The sequence below is a fragment of the Salminus brasiliensis genome, chromosome 2 (assembly GCF_030463535.1).
Source record: "Salminus brasiliensis chromosome 2, fSalBra1.hap2, whole genome shotgun sequence".
Taxonomy (NCBI): domain Eukaryota; kingdom Metazoa; phylum Chordata; class Actinopteri; order Characiformes; family Bryconidae; genus Salminus; species Salminus brasiliensis.
The window spans coordinates 50,371,923-50,384,812 of record NC_132879.1 but is presented as its reverse complement, the minus strand read 5'-3'; positions in this window follow the sequence as shown (position 1 = coordinate 50,384,812).

Sequence of the window (12,890 nt, the reverse complement as noted above, 5' to 3'; positions counted from 1 at the left end):
TCAGTAAAAAGGTGTCCAATGTCAATTATGATAAGATTTTAAATTTAGCATAAATAGCTATGCTTATGTATACAGCTCTAGAAACTATTTATAGGCAATATGTTTGGGGAAATTAACATTTGTGTTGTATTTCAGACACCATGGACAACATTTCCCCTAAATTCCAAAAAAAAATATTGATATTAGAACATTTATTTGCAGAAATGATAACTGCTCAAAACAACTGCTCACATAATGAAAATAAATTATTATAATAATTATAATTATTATACAAAGAAGCTATTATTTAAATTTAAACAACACAGTACTAATATCTGAATTTTGAGAGCATTCAGAAATCACTATAGTGAAATAACCTTCTCTGCCAATCACAGCATTCCTATCTTGGCAGGCTCTGCACTAGTCTTTCACATAGCTGTTTGTGACTTTATGCCATTCATAGTCTGCAAATTCAGCTCACTCAGCTTTGTTTGATGAAATGCCTGGAATAAAATGGCTGCCAGACACATAGACAACATGCAAATTTAAGAAAACAAAATTTCCAGAGCTGTATGTGTTGTTTTGTAAATCTGACCCCAGAACATGATTGGATGATTCCACTGTCACTTCCTAATTATGTGGTGATAACTCTCTGTCAAGTTTTCTGTTTGGCACATGAAGGCCTAACCAATGCTAAAGTTTGTTTAGTTTACCAAAGTTTACCAAAATACTAAATAAAATTTTGTTTGTTTGAGGTTTTAAAAATGAAACCTTTTCGTTTCTATCCAAAACATAGCAATGAAACACATAATCACTACATTACTTTCAGACTTTAAAAAACAAGCCTCTACTGAATTAAAAGACATTTATTTTTCAGTGCCCAGAAATCAATAGGCCATTTCTTAAGGTCAAGAGAGGCCTGAGGGTTCCCATCTGTGAAAAGCACCTGAACACACATACAAGTACACAAAACTGTGTAAACTCAGGTTCAAATATCTAAAAAGTCACAAAAGCAGCACAGGCTATAGCATCAACTCCCAACTGAACTCCCAGCATTACTTAAAAAAATCTTCGATGTAAACAAATTACCATAAAATGTGGTCATCTCCTGTTGACCAGTTCTTGCTGCTTCACATAGCAGCTGAACCTTTGCTGAATCTTTCGCCACTGTCTTTAAGATTTCACATGTTCGACCACATATAGGCACAAAGTGTTCTTTCCATAATAGTTCCTACAATGTTCCCATGAGACACTGTTATAGTGGGAGTGTGTGTGTGTGTGTGTGTGAGAGAGAGATTACGGTATCATGTGGTGCATCTGCATCCATTATCAGCATTGTACAGCCAATGCAAGGCGCTACCATTCGCGACTGCCCGCTGCTCACACGCGCCTCGCTGGAGATTGGTGGTGGACGCCAGCTCTAATTGGAGTTTAATTATAGCTGTGTGAGGCGGCAGGGAAGACCTCCACAACACCCCCCCACCATCCGCCACACACACACTCACACACACACATTTATACACCCCCCCCCCCCCCCCCAGTATCGACTGGCGATGGGGTTGCTGTGGTAACAGGGCAATCAAAGAGCAAGGCTGATGAATGTTGAGTGTCTGTCTCAGACACACAGAAACACACACACATGCTTACACACACAGCCTGGAGCACAGACATAACTGCTATCAAAGTTAAGACTGTATACAAACATGGGGGAAATAGCTTAGCAGTTTTTTTAATAAGAGATGGCATGAACAGCACTTAGAGGGCTTATTATTTAAAAAAAATGCAAAACATTTTCTGATGCAAAATGCGACGCAGTGTGTAAACAATATTAAAACATGCACTTTACAGTCTCTACTGTCTATATATGTCAATTAAATTACAAATGTAAAATATTTGTTTAATGCCAGTGTGTTGCTAATTTGGGAGATGGATGTTCTGGTCTCCCACATGGTTTCAAATTTGTTGCTAGTGTGCTAGTTGGGTGTTCTGGTCTCCTACATGGTTGCAAGGTTGTTGCTAGTGTGCTAGTTGGGTGTTTTGGTATCCTACATGGTTGCAAGGTTGTTGCTAGTGTGCTAGGTGGTTATTCAGGTATCCCACATGTTTGCAGGAGTATTGCTATTGTGCTAGGTGGTTGTTCTGGTATCCCACATGTTTGCAGGAGTATTGCTATTGTGCTAGGTGGTTGTTCTGGTATCCCACATGTTTGCAGAAGTATTGCTATTGTGCTAGATGGTTGTTCTGGTATCCCACATGGTTGCAGGAGTATTGCTATTGTGCTAGGTGGTTGTTCTGGTATCCCACATGTTTGCAGGAGTATTGCTATTGTGCTAGGTGGTTGTTCTGGTATCCCACATGTTTGCAGGAGTATTGCTATTGTGCTAGGTGGTTGTTCTGGTATCCCACATGTTTGCAGGAGTATTGCTATTGTGCTAGGTGGTTGTTCTGGTATCCCACATGGTTGCAGGAGTATTGCTATTGTGCTAGGTGGTTGTTTTGTAATTTCATGTGGTCACATATGTGTCACTAGTGTGCTAGGTGGTTGTTCTGGTATCCCACATTGTTGCAAGGTTGTTGCTAGTGTGCTAGGTGCTTGTTGTGGTATACCACATAGTTGCAAGATTGTTGCTAGTGTGCATGGGTTTTTCTAACATGCTAGGTGATTGTTCTGGTAAACCACATGGTTGCAAGGTTGTTGCTAGTGTTCTAGGTGGTTGTTTTCTAATCTCGTGTGGTCACATGTGTGTTGCTAGTGTGCTAGGTGGTTGATTTAGTATACCACATGGTTGCAAGGTTATTGCTAGTGTGCCAGGTGATTGTTCTGGTCTCCCACATGGTTGCATGTGTGTTGCTAGTGTGCTAGGTTGTGGTTCTGGTAAACCACATGGTTGCAAGGTTGTTGCTAATGTGCTAGGTGGTTGTTTTGGTATTCCATGTTGTTGGCAGGTTGTTGTTAGTGTGCTAGATAGGTGTTATTAGTGAGCTAGGTGGTTGCTTTGGTAGCCAACATGGTTGCAAGATGGTTGCTGGTATTCTATGTGGGTGTTTTGGGATCTCAGGCCGCATGTGTGTTGCTAGTGTGTTGGGTGGATGATCTGGTATTCCACATGGTTGCAAAAGTGTTGATAGTGTGATAGGTAGTTGTGCTGGTATCAAACATGATTTCCAAGGGTGTTGTTAGTGTGCTAGGCGATTGTTTTGGTATTCTGTATCCCATTGCTAGTGTTCTAGCTTCAAGATGATGCATTATTGGTGCACAAACCTTTGCAGACAAAGATCTGCAATTCACTCTTTTCTAGAGTTGAGTTATTGTACATACCTTGAAAACTGCAAAGAAAAAAACTGTAAGAAGTTATGTTTATATATATTTTTTTAAACAGAAAGAGGTCACTGGATGTGATGTTTGAAAATCCTTGTTATGCACAGTTTTCAATTTCTTGCAATTACAATCAGGTTGGTTTGAGATCATAACCAAAAATGCCCTATCTGATATAAAAAAGTTGGGAAATGGTTCTAAACATACATGATTATTGGATTATAAAAGACCTCTTTAATTTATGTTAATGCTATACAATTTTATTCCAAGTAATTTTGGATGATTTCTCTTGGTCCATTTGTTATTGAATGATCACACAACATAAAGGGCATTGCATGACACTGACGGCAATCTTATGACATCTGTTTCTTTACATGTACGTATTTGTATGTACTTTGTATTTCACTCTTCTTTGCATTGCCACTGTGAACATGCAATGGAGGGAGCCATGCAGACCTACATTATCGATCAGGTTGTCTTCAGAGAGAATACATTAGAGGTCTGGAGATCAGGCTGGCAGTAGATGCTGGCAGGAATTTGCTGCGACTGAACTCATTTGACCTTTTTCAACAATACTGTTTGATTACCACATTTCATTTTAGAATGGAGGAACACTGGTAACCTCACACACATACCTGTAGGTCTAAATTAACTAATAGCAGCATTCTTTAAACAGTGTACTCACTGTTATTATGTGCTAACATTATAATTTGCTGTTGAATGCCTTCGTACAGCGAAGGAACATTATTCTTGTCCCTTTGAGGTCTACTTATAGTATGCCGTTTGTCTTTAAGTAGCGTAATGGTGGTTGTAAGAACTGCAATTCAGTTTAAGTCACAATTCATGTACATGATCATTTTGTTAAAAGTATCAGAGTAGCTCACAGGGATTTTAAATGTAACTCCTCCCACTGATTTAGAAATTGAGGGAAAATTGATTCAGATTTCTTTGTTCTTCTAATGTGACACGGATCAGATTTTTTAGGGCTGTGTGGACATGTCGATTCCATGCTTTTAAATCAGATTTAAGTCACCTGGCCCTAGATCAGATACGTATAAGTTTGATTGGATTTCATTGTTTTGCTTGTACGCGTGCGCTTGGTACTGTCATCATTATGCAGCTCCAGCATTGCGGCAAAGCTACAGTGAAGGGATTATAGAACAGATATGGTTCACTTACTTTAATGAATGTGAACAGTAAAGACAGCCAAATCTGATGTGGAATTGATTAATGAGGCTTGTAATGTGAGCATAGCTTAAATAGCCTTTTTTTCTGATTGGCAGTGTCAAATCTCAATGAAAAAGCAGTCCAAGCTAAGACATACCAGTCTTATAGGCTCTTTAAACTGTTGTAGGCTGAATTTGTGAATATACTTTATGTTAATGTTTTCATGTGGTTTTTAGTTTCCATTTTGCTAGTTCGTAACATGCAATCGGAATATGATCATGTGGGAGGAGACTGTAACAGACAGGAGAGACCTTTGGACAGGAGTTAGAATAGCTTTAGCTTGTGCTAAAAGGCCCCCTCTGATAAACGGAACAGGCATGTTCCTCCTCTCCAAATTCATTATTCAGTTTGCTAGCATGGACCACGCTCTGAGATGGAATGGGAGGTGGAATCGGAATATTATTAGCTTGGAGTCCGGGTTGTGCGTGAAGCTGGACCCCCTTTATTGGTGTGGTGAGTGATGGAAGAAAGAGAGGAGATGGGGGGGGGGGGGGGGGGGTGTTTCAGTCATGTCATAACTCCACTTATTTAATGGCTCCATGTGTGGACTGGACAGAGTAGAGTGTAAATGGTATGTTTGGGGATTTGAACAGTGGTTACACTCATCTCAACTTTTCCTAAAATCAAGGAAATGGTGTTTTTTCATGATAGATGCCTTTTAATTTAAGAGCTCAAAAATAGGCTGGTTCTATGTGGGTAACGGTAAGATGTGCTACCCTCACCCCTTTTGTTTTTGCCTGTTCTTCTGTTTTATTGGCATTTGTTACCATGGTGATCCGGCCAAAATGCACACAGACGATAATGCAGGAATTGATTTTTGTAGATCTGCTCTTTCCTAATTTATTTGATTTACAGAAAAGTTACTGCAAGGTAGCGTTTCAGTATTCAGTGCTTGAAAGCAGGAAAAGTGTAATAAGTGTACAAATGATGGCAGTTTAACTATGGGCTTCTTCAGAATTGCTGTAATGATCTTTAGGCTGACTTGTACAAAGATGTGAAATTTACATAACACATTCACTGAAATTTCACTACTCAGTGCACTGTGGCTAATTTTAGTCACCAGCTTGACTTTAATGTGTATTGGTTTACTATAGAAATCAAAAGGTCTGTGTTCTGAAGACAGATCTATAGGGCAAATGTGCATCTAATTCCAGCGATTCCAGATATTTTCCCTCACTGACACACTACAAAGCACTTTCATTACCAAGCAATTCATATGAATTAATACATAAAGGAAATAAAGTTCTCTATATATTAGATATTTTTTGTATCTATTGCTTATGTGCACCATGCTATTCAGCTACAGTGTCCAATCCAGAACCATCACACTTACACAAACATGCTCTGACTTCCATTTAAACTGATTTCTCTGTTACTTTGCATCATCTACCCCATAGATCTTCTCATCTACCAACAAGAAACCATTGCATTCAACTTGTAAACCAGAGCAAACATGCTGTCCTGTCTCTTCCTCCTTCTTTTAGGCCCCTTTCTTGACTGAATTACTGCATGCATTTTGTACAGACCTTTTCAACCCAGAATTCAGTTTGCTGAACACTGTTTTCATCCTGATGGTGTATCTCTGTCGTTTTTCTTTTTTAGCTTCGCTGCCCACCATTCGATTTGAAAAACTTCACCCACTCATTCGAACTCCAGACTGGAGCTAATTTGGTGAGAAGCTTTAAGGTGTGGAGAGTCGGAAAGTCTAACTCCAAGCTTCTAAGGAATAGATTTGTTCATTTTCCTTTTTTTTATTTCGGGCAGCTTTTTAAATTCTCTCTCCTTAAGTTCACCTAATTTCTACAGCTGCCTCTGGTGTGCACATAAATGCCGCAGTAGGAATGATCTCTTCAGGTGCATATCATAACATTTACAACTACAATTTCACAACTGCAACTGCACTCATAAATGGCTAAAGCAGGGTTCTTCCAATCTGGGCCTGGAGTGCCAATTTCTCGCACAGTTTAATAATTCCTCTGTTCAAACTCACCAGATGCAGCTCATCTGTTATTTGCATGCTTTAGAAGGGATTTTGAACAAGGAGATCTCCAAAATGTTCAGATTTAAAGAACCTTGGGCTCAAGCGATGCCTATGTTCTTAAAAAATAAAGGGTCTGATATGCCTCTGCAGTTTTTTCAGATTCAAAAAATACAACTTAACATTTTCCTCTTTACAAATGTTCTGTACTAGCATCTCATTTATACTGTTCTTTATAAACCCATTAATTTAAAGGCTCCCTATGGAATGGTGCCAAAAAAGCTTTCATGGACCTTTATTTTGAAAGGGTGGGGACACTGAAACAACTTTTGCCTCTGTACATCACCACTTTGGAGTTTTAAAATAAGCAATCGAGGTATGATTGAAGTGGAGAGTTTCAGCTTTACTTCATGGGGTTCAACAACAAAATGTTGTCAGGTGTGGCCTGTTTCACTACTACTTAATGACAAATCAGGGAGATAAAAGGTCTAGAGTTGATTCCAAGTGCTGAATTTGCATTAGTAGCTGTTCATGGGAACTCAGCATTAGGAGCAAAGAGCTGCTGATGCAAGTGAAGGAGGCCATCATTAGGCAGAAAAACAAACCAATCAGACAACAACAGGAGGACAACTTTAGGAGTGGCCATTTCAGCAATTGGTGCATAATAATAATAATAATAATAATAATAATAATACAGTGGCTCAGCAAAATGTAGAATTCTTTCTTTTGTGGAAAAAACACTTTACATCAAGTCAAGTCAAGAACAGTCTCAGAGTGGTAGGAGTATCATTGTCAGGTCCTCAAGTCCTCAAGAGTTTACTCTGAAGATGCTACACTCTCAAACTCAAAGGCCAGACTGGACTAATAGAAAAAAAAACTTTTAAACAAGATAAAAGCAGATAAACCATAATTAACTTGCACGTAGAGAAACGATGGTTCATGATCCACACTGAACAAAACACAGGATACTTTGTTCTCTGTCAAAGATAGTGAAGGCACTGTTATGGCATGGGTATACTGCATATGGCTGCCGATTGAACTAATTGACTGGTATTTATTGATGAAGACAGAATACACCAGGCTAGGGCTGCAATGGTAAAGCTTCAGGATGAAACAATTTAGAGCAACCCCTACTCTGTAATCTGTCTGTTTCTCAACATATTAATTCCATTTCTTGATTTCCAGTAATGTGCAGACAATTCAGCCTAATCCATGTCATGTTGTTTAGGCTTTTAAAGCCATCAAACTGCACTTTCTAAGACAACAACAAATCTAGCAATAATGGCTTTGTGTGTCTCAGCTAGAGAGCGACATTCTCTCTGTAAATACAGAACAATTTGAGCTTTGCTGTGAAGAGGATTCTCTCTTTGCCCTCAGGCCTTTTAGTAACGCTGTGCTCTTAGGAGCTAACATGCAATTATGCTGTTTAGCAAACAAATTGAGGTGACCTTGCTTTTGAACTTAACCACTCACTGCAGTTCTGCAGCGTCTCATAGAGAGAGATTAATTGAAAAGATCTCAAAACTTCTCTATCGAATGTCAGTTCTCAGTGTTAGGTCATTCGTTTCATGGCCTCTGCTACCAGTTCAGCAGAACAGATCGCACTCATCTACCTTCCAAAAACCATAGGTCTTTTTAAAATGAATTCTATATAATATATTTTGAACTTACCTTGTGCCTGTAGTAAACAGCTATTTTATTAGGTATACGTGCCATATGGGTACATTGTGTGGGTTTACACTCGCTGTAGCCGATCATTTCAATGAAAAAGGACCATGATAGGACCTACACAGGTCTTATTTGGGTGGTGGGCCATTCCCAGCAATGCAATAATTTGTGTATTAGTTGCATTAACAGCAGTTTTAAACACAATGTGCACTTGCTGTTTATTTTATTAGAACAGGCTTTTAATCTACATCCAGTGCAATACAAGGCATAATTATTCACAAATCACACCTTACTGGATAAAAGCTATTTAACATCCACATTGAAAGTTCACATTGCACCTTGAACTCTCCAAGAACCAAGAAAGCATGCGATCTGGAACTGCACACCTGTCAAACATTTCTGGGAAGAAATAAAATCTCTGAAAATCTCTTTGAACAGATCCCCCTAGCAGTCATCTTGTAAAACCTTTTTTTTTTAATTATTAGTTATTAGTTAATTATGGCATGTGCTTGTTTACACTGTGCATAGTAAAACAGATCAGTGTGTAGAATTAGCCCTTTCTGTTTTTATTTTTGTTTAGAGTTTGCACAATGACTTGTTGGATGTACTATTTTTTTTTTAGGATTTTTTAGGATTACTTTTATAGTTATAGAAGTAACCATTCATTAGACAGATTCAGTTCCTCCTGGACTAAATTACACCAGCAGAACACACAGCCTGACCCAGCATCCTGCATCTCCGTTCTCCTGTTGAATCCTGCAGCCAGTCACATAAACCTTATATACAAGATGCTGACCTACTGTCAGTTCTACAAATTAGAAACAAAAAAACAAGATGAAGAGGGCAAAAGGAGGAAGACCTCCCAAATTTGGAATAATTTTCACAATATAGTTTGGGATACAGCTTCAAATATATATTAAAAAACGTACCTCTTTAAGCAAGCTTTTAGTTAACTTTCCAATACATTTTTCTGTTGATTGTTGTTGTAGCCATGGTGAACCCATGTTATTACTATTGCCATTTTTCTGTCTACCAAAAATATAAAAAATTTTTTTTTTGTTTCTGTATTTTATTACTGTCTTTCTCCCAGCTTCTGAGATGCGTTGCCACTGCTTTCTTTTCTATGCTAGTACATGTTTGTTTACAAATGTTCTGCTGCCTGCCTGTCCTCTAGGTCAGTTTCAACCACCATTAAGGAGCCTGCATCTTCTATAACCTTCTAACCCCTGTGTTTGTTCACTCTATTTTCTCTATGTAACAAAATTAGAATTGTTACATAATGTTTGTTACATACCAAGTGAAGCAGTGAAGCAGCCAATCAAAAAAGTAGATCAAGTAGATTAAACACTCTCTTAAACTTGCATCATTAAAAAAAAATGGGTTCTTTGAGGGATGCCATAGAAGAAACACTTTTGTACACTTTGTAAAGGTGCAATGCATGTGAAGAACCTTCAAATGGGTAAATAATCTTTACATGGACTTCTTTAAACCTTTAAAGGTTCTTCACAAACATATCCATTTTGAAAAACAAATACATTATGGAACCATAAAGAACTCTACACATCTCTGTGGCAAGGAATCATGAAAGAATGCATGAAAAAAAAAACAGCTGTGTACTTCTTGCTTTAAACTAAATTTTATACAGAATTCACTCATTAACTCATATAAACTATTTTGTTACATAAATCACTAAGCACAACAACGTAGAATACAAGTGTAGAACCTATCAAAACTCTTCTCCTAGTTCTCATTTTGCTCTCTTTATTACCCCTCTTCCCACAACTTAAACATTTATAGAAACTCATTCCCACACATCTTACTAACATTAAACCCCGACTGATTCATCCATGTATGAATAAACATACACACATAGACACACATGAATGCACACTTTGATTGCACTCAACATCATTTTCGAACATTTCAGCCTGAATGAGTCACAAAACTACTTGAAGTTTATGTACGTGAATGCAAGGGCATGTGCAAATCAGCATGTCACACAAACAGAGCATTAAAATTTCACATCACCTTTTGCGACTGCCACTGCCATGCCTCTTCATTTGTCTACCATGAGTAGATTGCCCCATTGTTCTGATTTCTCCACTTCTCCACAATGAATAGATCTTTAAAGGTATTTAGGCCAAAACCCTCTCAGAGTTATTATACAACAATGCCTCACACATCAGGCAGTGTATTTGTGATCATTTTAGGTAGGAACCTTCTGTGAGGTAATTTGTAGAGGCATTCATTCATTCTGGTTCTTATTACTGTTAAAAATTCTGACTCAGCAAGTTTCCCTAGAATAATATACTTCACATCAAGCCATACTACGCCTAAAAATGGGCAAGCATAAGAATCTGAGACTCTTTGACAAGGGTCAGAGTATGATGACTGGGTAAGAATATCTCCAAAACATCAGGCAGGTCTTGTGGGGTCTTGTGGGGTCACTGAGGTATGCAGTGATCGGTACCGAATGAAAGTGCTCCAAAAAAGAACAACCGGTGAATCAGCAACAGAGTCATTGAGCACATAAAGCTCAGATACCACAGGACGCCTTCAGAACACTTGTGGAGTCCATGTCTTAAATGGTCAGATCGGTTGTGGCAGCTCAATGTTATCAGTATTAGGCAGGTGGTAATAATGCAATGGCTGATAAATGTAAGTGACTTTTTACGTAGTATCTCTATAGGCCTATGTATGATTTGTTGATGTTCAGTTTGTGTAAATCATATAAATTGGTTGTTTGTGTTTCTATGATTCATCTCGGATACACTGAAATGGTTATTACCGCTACAAAACAGAGACATTCCATCATTTACTGCAGGAATACTGGTGAAAGTGATGTACCTGTACATCTTTACCAAGAGCCTCTGAAAGTTGGCTTCAACGCAACCAATAGGTTTTACAGGTCCTCACAGCATCAGACAGTATAGTTCATGAGCTAAAAGCTATAACTTAGCACTTTAAAGTATGCATGAGAACTCACTTTTAAGACTTTCACTTTTGTAGTTGTAGTTCTGCCAACTTTCATCTCATAAAGAATTTGGACAAATATTTAGATTTGAGATCAGAATATGAATATGGGATGGTTGATTAGAGTTTCAGCTTTTATTTTCTAATATTTATATCTAGATGTGTTCTAAATATTCTATTGTTAAGCAACTTGGTAAGCAACATGGCAGTTTTAAGGTCTGTTGACTGGCCTGGTCAGTCTAAAACGCTTGACTTTTCCCCCTGATAAAGTTTGGTTGTTGCCTTTGTTGGTTGGCAGTGTATTTTTGGTCACTAACTAGTTCCTTCTGATTAGATACAATCATTAGTGGAAATTAGCAGACAGAATGTTTCTGTAGGTCTCTGAATTATTGAGCCTATTCCAGAAGCAGTGATGACTTACACCATGCTTGACAGATGAACTTGTATGTTTCTCTCATACGTAGGCTCATCTACGTAAGCTAATCAATTCTTTCTCCACACTTTGGTCTTTCCATCACTTTGGTACACTCATCTATGAAACTTTGCAAAACCTGTGTGGCTCATCTTGGCAAATTCCAATGTAGCCTTCTAATTCTTACTGCTCATGAGTGCATCTCATAGCCCATAGGCCTTGCAACCATTGGTCAGTACTTTCAGAGTGGACTTTACATGTGCTGAGAACAAGCTGGTGTATGTTTCACTGTGTTAGAAGCTAGCCATGACATGTTCTGAGCTACATCAAAATTGGATTATTGGATTATTCTGCAAAGCTAAAAAGAGTTTGCATCATTGGCCTGTACCTGAATGGTTTCCAAAGTTTGGTTCTGAAGAGTTTTCCCTTCTATTCTATAACATCTCCATTTTAAACTCATGGAAGGGCTTGTCAATTAGCTGATTCGGGTGCATTGATTGCAGGGTGGACACCGAAATGTGTAGTGTGTGGTTACTTACATGCCTTTAGTCTTAAAAAAAAGGTTCCTAAATGATTATTGAACACACAGTCAAGAATCCTTAAACTGGTACAGGCATTGCTTTGAAGGTTCCATTGAGTCCTCCATGACTCCATGAGACCTCCACGAAGCATGCTTTAAAGCTGGAACTGGACATGGAATGATTTCTTTTACTTTAACATCCCATGGCAGCCAGTACCAGTCCAAGCTGCTATATGGTACTGAGCCCATGGGACTAAGAAGAACAGCATTCAACTGCAATGCACAACAGAGGTTTTATTAGCTAGTTAGCTGATCTCTCTGATGATTTCAATAATAATAAAATACTTACAATCAAGAGTGAAGATGTGTGAAGTTTTGGGTAAGGAACCAGAAATACACTGTACCAATCATTTCATGTCCATGCACATGCATAATTGTAGGCCTCTATTTGGTCTTTCAACAGAATGTGATGTTATATGGGTGATTCTGTTCTCCCACCTCTCCACAATTGCAGCCATAATGTACACTTACCTTTTTATTCACCGCAGGCATACTGGAGAGAACATCAGCCTTAAATGGAACTCAGCAGTTGGCCTTCACTACAAGATACAGAAATAGGTTTTTACAGGACCTCCCAGCGTAAAACTGTACATTTCATGAGCTAAACATGTTACCATGGCACTTTAAGCCAGTATGACGACTCTGGAGTCCTTTGGGCTTTCTATAATCTGAGTTCAAACATGAGTTCACAGAATCAAGGACAGTGTACTTAAAAAAGGAAAATAATAGATAATGGACTTCTTACAACTGTGCTAGT